The 8,113-nt window shown below is 36.1% G+C and overlaps 1 long non-coding RNA gene across 1 annotated transcript; it reads left to right on the forward strand.

Moving 5' to 3' along the window:
- Positions 1–3,095: 3,095 nt before the first annotated feature.
- On the forward strand, positions 3,096–3,848 carry LOC128874961 (uncharacterized). The gene is made up of 3 exons (XR_008456717.1): positions 3,096–3,249; positions 3,322–3,507; positions 3,585–3,848. It is a non-coding gene; the product is annotated as an uncharacterized LOC128874961 (long non-coding RNA).
- The last annotated feature ends 4,265 nt before the right edge of the window (positions 3,849–8,113 follow it).

The following is an 8,113-nucleotide window of genomic DNA, read 5'->3' on the forward strand; positions in this document are numbered from 1 at the left end:
AATCTAATAAATTTGTAATGTACATGTCGGCCATATTGAATTGGCCTTTTTGAATTTCGAAATTCTGATGTCAAATTCTGATGTCAGATTAGTAATCAGCGGCTACGAGAACCATAATGCACCAATTTTTACGCGAATCTAATAAATTCCTAATATACATGTCGGCCATATTGAATCCGCCGTTTTGGATTTAGAAATTCTTATGTCAGATTCGTAATCTCAAAACGAAGTATATGAAGAAGGAAAAGGATTGCTACAGTATTGTCTCGAAATAAACAACTCTTTTCCGCCTCGACATAAACAACTCGCTATCCCCACCTTTTTCTTTGAAATTGCCCACCGTGTGACAGATCCGAAAAGAATTCGATTTCACTAGTGCTAAAATGAGAAATCATAATGAGAATAATTGAGAAATTGAAAACTTAGAAGACCCTTTTCCTAAGATCTGGTAGTGGTTTGATTCTGTTGCTATTGTCTTAAAGAAAACAAATACAGCGGTCGAACTATTCTATATAAAAAAAATATCATCTTATAGAGAATGACAAAACGAAACTTTCTTATGTTTACAATTTATTTATGCGGCGTTTAGTTTCAGAGATAAAAATTGAAACCTTAGAAGACCTTTCTCCTGAACTAATTTTTCTAATTTTTCAATTTTTGTTTTGGAAACCAAGCGTCATACGAATAAACTGTAAATATAACAAAGTTTCGTTTTATCATCCCCTATAAGCTGATATTTTAAAAAAAATTGATTCAACGTGTATAAACTTTCACGGTTCAGTTACACTACATTACGTTGTTATTTAACGTAAATTAAAGTTACTTTTTTTTTTTTAAATAATTAGTCTTTGGAAAATGCGTATTATAATCAAAGGTAAGATTTGAAACAATCTTAAAATAGAGAAACAAATCAATCACTCGCCTACAAGCGAATTTCGATTCGTAATAAATTATTACGTAAGAATTACTTGTACCCCTCCCTCCCTCTCCCCCTCGAGGCCATTACGTAATTAACGAATGACGCCTAACCGATTAAAGTCATCGTTGTTCATCGAGGCACGGCCATCACGGCGTTCAGTCCGCTATTGTTAATAACAATCGAGTCGTTCTTCGAAGAATTTTCAGTTCCACGATCAATTGTGTTCTCCTCGAAGTGGACTCGAAGTTTTATCGAGAATGCATCAAGGTCGATGCAATTAGGAGTCAAAGCTGACAGTGTTCGGATTCGAAAGTGGCCGAATCACGGCCGATCCGTTCGGCGACAGCAAGTTCGGCCGAATAATTCTCGACCGCTTGTTTGCTTCGATCTGGATAACACTGGCGCCGACGAGCCGGTGTTTTCTCAGCTGGACCAGCCGGTGCATTCACATCTTGCATCGTGCTCCACCAGAAGCGCATCGCCCTCACCCTCGCGGACCCCCGCGTCATCGCATGCTCGTACCTTCGACCTCCGACTTCGATTCCCTGCGTCCTACCTCCTCGGTTCTCGAAAGGCAATTTGTTTATTTGTTTAAATGGCGATTCAAAATCGCCATTTTGAAAATTCTATACTCGAATACTCCCTTAATTCTGTCATAGTTCCGCTCCAAACCAGAGGTACTTTAAAATTACGGCCTGCTACCATCGATTGATGCTACTCGGTTGGAAAAGTCGTTAGATCGTCGCAAGGAATGTAAACCTCACCATTTACGCAGCTGGCTAGTGTTTCGCGTCGCGGAAGGTTCCGCGAGGCACTCGGCCAACAAACAGATAGCCAGAATTAGTCGTTAAACGACTATCAATTATCGCGATTCGCGAGCCCGTTATTACTGGCAGAATTGCTCGAGTCATCGCAGCTACAAAGATCTCTGCCTCGCGAGTCATCGCATGTACGCGGAGGTTCTGTGCTAACGTGTGTATAAAATAAAATGTGCGACGTTGCATCGAGACGATAAAGATTATTGAACGACGGTCGCTCGAGACAAAAGACGCTGCCAACTTGTATGTCCAATCCGGGGAGAATGATAACGCGAAATAATACTTCCGGTTGATATCGTATCTCTGTTGTCTATTGTAACAAAAGGAGTGCAATTATTAGAGCAAACTGAAAGTTTCTTCCAATATTTTTTTATTTTTTTATGATCTTTTTCAACGAGTGCTTGGTCAATTTAATGCAACGGTGAAACTTTTTTATTAATAACTTTTTTGTTGTAAAACATTTACCATCATATTCCTGACATTGTTTCTGATTAAAATGAGACCAAACACGATATAATTCGGATGATATTTACCATTCATCTTTTTTTAGTTAGTGCTCTACGATATATGCACAAATGTATGATACATAATAAGTTGTTACAAGTAAATATGTTGCGAATTACGTCGTGTTTGGTCTCATTTTAATCAGAAAGATGTCAGGAATATGATGGTAAATGTTTTGCAACAAAAAAGTTAATAATAAAAAAGTTTCACCGTTGCATTAAATTGTCAGATTATGTTTACTCTACTTGACGATCGATTTTTGTGAGTGCTCCGGAGGTGGGGCCTCCCAGTGGTGGGGCTGGTTTCTGTGCATTTATGGTGCAGAAATTTGTGAATTTTTGGAGACCTTACTGTAAATACATTCCATTAAAACACCTCCATATGAAAATAAATTTAACGAAATGAACAACTGATCGTTAATTGAGTCGCGATCAATAACGAGATCGCCTAGAGTAGAGAAATTTGTGCATTTATGGAGACCTTACTGTAAATACATTCCATTAAAACACCTCCATATGAAAATAAATTTAACGAAATGAACAACTGATCGCTAATTGAGTCGTGATCAATAATGAGATCATCTAGAGTAGAGAAATTTGTGCATTTATGGAGACCTTACTGTAAATACATTCCATTAAAACACCTCCATATGAAAATAAGTTTAACGAAATGAACAACTGTTCGCTAATTGAGTAGCGATCAATAATGAAACCATCTACCTTATATACAATATTTTTTAATTCCTATTTTCACTATCTTTATTTTTTAACCGTTATTCTCGATGTGTACCCCGTTCATTTCTCTCGTCGAACGATACACGCGAACCATGACCTCAACTCGAGAAGGGAGGTCGATGCCTAGGAATATAAAAAATGGATACCTTTCCCGGTGTTACAAAAACAAGTAGATGCAATTGAGTTTCTACCATAACGGGCGGCTACTGTAATTGGTTACAATCAGCGATATTCAGCTAATCAGGGAATAAAACACGAAATTACTGGTACCGAGGTACGATGATCCATCACAACGTGCGGCAATTTGCCCCGTTACGGTGACAGATTAGAAAGTATATTCTTGTAGACAGAACTGAGCGGACATCAACGATTCATTAAAGGAACGGAACACACTTCCCGGATCGATAAAGGCAGAGCTACCTTGGATCTTTTTATTTTCGTTGGGATACTCGAGAGGCTTCATCCCTTTCCACCGAAACACCGTCTAGACCCGAATGGGAACGTTCACGAGCTGTCAGACGCAGATTTTGATGTAACTTTCCAGAACTGTTTACGATTGAACCAACCAACGAACTATACCGTGTGTAATAGTTGCGGTTCTACTTTTAGGAGGAAACCACTATTAACATGGAAATTATACGATCATATTTACGGTATTGTACAAAAGTGTTAGGGCACCATGCGAAGCTCGCGTTACACGTAAATAAATCTATGTTAATGAAATAAATATGATCTATATTTGGTATTGCGCTTTATATAGGGTGTCCCAAAAACCACCACTAACATCGAAACTACATATTTCTACATTATTTAACTACATTATTTTAGATCATATTTACGGTATTGTACAAAAGTGTTGAGGCACTATGTGAAGCTCGCATTACACGTAAATAAACCTATGTTAATGAAATAAATACGATCTATATTTGGTATTGCCCTTTATACAGGGTGTCCCAAAAATGTTGGAGTTCCTTGAAAGGGGTGGTTCGGGAGGTGATTTGAAATAATTTTTTCCTTAGCGAAAATGTCCGAGGCTTCATTGAGGAGATATTAACGAAAAACACTGACCAATCAGAGCGCGCGTATGCCGATGGAACGCTCGCGGTAGCGTATGAGCACAGCCGCCTAGCGCGAAGCCACGCCTACTACGGGCGCTCCAACGGTATACTCGCGTTCTGATTGGTCGGGGTTTTCTCTTAATATCTCCTCAGCGAAGCCTCGTACAACATTTTCGCTAAGGAAAAAGTTGTTTCAAATCACCTCCACTCTGTATATACAGGGTGACCCAAAAATGTTGGAAGTCCTTAAAAAGGGTGGTTCAGGAGGTGATTTGAAACAACTTTTTCCTTAGCGAAAATGTTGTCCGAGGCTTCGTTAAGGAGATATTAACAGAAAACTTTGACCAATCAGAGCGCGAGTATGATGGTGGACCGCCCACGCCGGTAGGCGTGGCTACGCCCTAGAGCGGTCGTCGCGCTCTGATTGGTCGGGGTTTTCCGTTAATATCTCCTTAACGAAGCCTCGGACAACATTTTCGCTAAGGAAAAAGTTGCTTCAAATTTATAAATAAATCGTCCCCCGAACCGCCATTTTCAAGGAACTCCACCATTTTTGGGACACCCTGTATAGTGGAATTTATATTTTTAAAAGACCAAAACCAGCATTTTATTAATTTTAATTTTATAATTGTTTGTTAAACATTTCAAACTTTCAAACTTTCGAAATTTTAGGAGCTGTAGTATACTTTTTTTTTATCAGTGACATTTTCCATTAATATTAACTTGTTATTCTCTGTAGCATTCTCCGGAGTTAAATTTAAAAGGCACTTTGCTGCGTCTCTGATTTTTATTTTGATTTTTCTTATCTTCTCTGCACTGTGTTATTATGCACGATAAAGATGTGAAATAAATAAGATAAAATAGATAAATTCGATCTACTGGGATCCGAGGAACACGGTGGACTTTAAATTCAATTGATAAACAACCGTCTGACAGTCTCACGGTGCTCGCGTGTTCTTTTTTTTGTACGCCGATTAAGTGAAGATAATCGATATTGATTAAATAATCGGCAATCATCGACGCGATTCCTCGAAATACTATCGGCAAATCATATGGTCGAGTATCGCGAGAAAGGAAGTCCTTGTGACGATAAGAATTTGCTTCTATTTTTATTTAGTTATGCGAGAATCGTACAACGAGATATCCTTTCGTTGTGTATGAAGATACTATCTCCGAGATATGCAAATTTCTCAGACACATACAAATTTGAAATAACTAATAAAAGGTACACAATATTTGATGCGATATTTGTTCGATAAATGGTTTACGAAAAGAATACGAAGATGCCAAGATAAGACAAATTTCTTATATCTATGTGAACCTGGCACCCGACTTTTCAAAAATGAATTTCTTTTTACAGAAAATGATAGTATTTCGTTTGTACTTGATTGTATCACCAATAGTTTCGTTTGTACCTTCATCAAACAGGGAAAAAACAGATTTTAAAAATCATGAAAATTGACGAACTTCTCTTTTCAGCGTATAAACAATTGCTTGTAACATTTAAACTATTGAGGTACAAACGAAACGAAAAGCTGTACAAACGGGTACAAACGATTCTAAAGAATGGGGGAAAACAGATTTTAAAAATCTTGGAAATTTACGAACTTTTCTTTTACGCGTATAAACAATTGCTTGTAAAATGTAAACTATTGAGGTACAAACGGATACAGACGATCCTAAAAAAATAGGGAAAATTAATATAGTGAATCTATGAATATAATGTGATTTTGGAAATATAAGATTCATCCTGTTCGTGAATTTATACTATTTTTTTAACGATCGTTTTTTTCTTTCTATTTAGCAAGAATTTAAATCACTACACTCGTAAGAAATATTCTTTTCCCAATAGTGAGATTTTTTCTCAAACAAAATAAACATACTTAATGAAACGTTAAATACACTGCTTGTGGAAACACCATCTTTGAAAAGGATGGACTTAGACAATTTTTATATTAACCCTTTGCACTCTAGAGGTGACTCTCGGTCGCCACTAGGTTTTACGCAGTAAATCAACCAACAATAATGTTTGTTTAGGTTTCATTTACTTGGAACTCGAGGTGTCAATAAAATGATTGTCAGTGCAGTAAAGGTCAGTAAAAGGTGCAGTAAAATCTCAAATTAGTTTGCGGTCACGAATCCGGCTACATCTTCCAAGTCAATCTAAGCTTAGAGTTACTGGTAGATACGAGAAAAAAAGGCCCCGAATGCAAAGGGTTAAACGGTTACGTAGGACTAGTGAAGTAATCCTTCAAGTGAAGGAGAAGTATCTAGAATTTTTAAAGATTCATCGTCCCTGGCATAAACATTGAAAATAAATCGGTCAACGGTGTTGTCATTGGTTATATAATATTCGAATAAAAGGTTTTATGGTAGCGCATTTATGGTAGCGTCGCTCACCTGTTTATGACGCCGATTGAGGCGTACATTCGGGTAAGAAGGGTAACGGGACGCTGACCGTTTTCGTAATCGGTTTATCGTCGATGAAGGGAAACCTTTACGAGAGGATAATATTTTCTCACTGTCACGGCGATCAAATACTTAATGGCTCTCTCATTATGCAGTTTATGGCCCACATTGAACGTACATACGGGCACTGTGTGGGTTCCGAGAGCGTACCGAAGTACCGAGCGAACGAAAGACATTGGTCTCGACCAATTGTGTTTCGTCCGTAACAAATACAGTGACTCACATTCATCCATTTCGTAGCAATGATAACTCAAAAACTAATCGACCGATCGTTTATTAAACTTTATTTACGGTTACTTTATTTAAATGTCTTGAATGTGAACTAATGATTGGAATGAAAGTATTAAGTAAAGTATGTTTTTTACCTACAAAAAGTTGCACAAGTAGTAAGAATTGATACTATTTCCTTAAACGTTTTAGAAAAATTCAATTGTCAACTTTTTTGAGTTTAGTTCAGTTTACTTCAAATTCTTGGAAAACATCTTAACAATGTAAGAAAAAAGTTTCGTTTCAGATAACAATTGTGAGATTTAAAATTCCCAACAATAGCAGACTCGGTCGAAAACTTGCTATAGGGAAATGAAAAAATGAAATGAATTGAAAAAATTACTAGATGAACTTTAATATATATTAAAAATTACTCTCCAAGTTAAAGAAAATGAAATAAATTTTTCTCTATAAAAAGAAAAATTTCGAAAAACACATAATATTTGACCTCTTAATGTGGTTTATTCTCTTAAGTTTACAATTTTATATAAACTTATATTTGTGTTAATCGTTCCATTAGGTTGTCCCAAAAGTTTCTTTCGTTTTATTAATAATTAATACATACACAATATTTTATGTTTTATGCTACATTACAAAATTGTGTACAATTCATTTCGCTCCGATACTTTTACAGCATCGATGTCTAAAAAATTAGATTGTCTATTCACAGTGAGTCCCAAAAATACTCGGACAACAGTGTATGGTTAGCTTTATGGCTTAATATCGGAGTTATTAAAAAAGCAATCGTCTTCGTTACTTTTTCCAATAATAAATCATTTATTAACATTATTAAAAATATGTATATATAAGATATAAATTACATAATAACAATAAACAAACGAAAGAATACCGCATTTTCGGGTCACAAAAATATTCGAACACTATGAGGAATAACATTTATTAATTAAAATTAAACATTATATGTTCCACATTAATATTTTGTTGCAAATCCCTTTTCTTTTATAATATGTCTCAATCGATTCGGCATATTAGAAATTATTTTTTTTAAATATTCTGTCGAAATGGATGCCCATTCTTCTCGAAGCCTAATTTTAAGTACTTCTTTGGAACGAATGGGTGTTTTGCGAATCCGTTGGTTCAACTTATCCCATAAGTTTTCTATAAGGTTAAGATCTGGCGATTGTGGAGGTGGATGAAGGACTTTGGGGCAATTATACAATACAAATTCTTAGACAATGCGCGACTTATGTTTAGAATCATTATCCTGGTAAAATTTCAAATCTTCAGCAATCCCCATTTTTTCTGCACTTTGTTTTAAATTGCTTTTTAAAAGATTCAAATAAGCATTCTTAACCATGATGCCATCGATAAAAACTAAATTGC

Source organism: Hylaeus volcanicus, chromosome 4 (assembly GCF_026283585.1).
Source record: "Hylaeus volcanicus isolate JK05 chromosome 4, UHH_iyHylVolc1.0_haploid, whole genome shotgun sequence".
Taxonomy (NCBI): domain Eukaryota; kingdom Metazoa; phylum Arthropoda; class Insecta; order Hymenoptera; family Colletidae; genus Hylaeus; species Hylaeus volcanicus.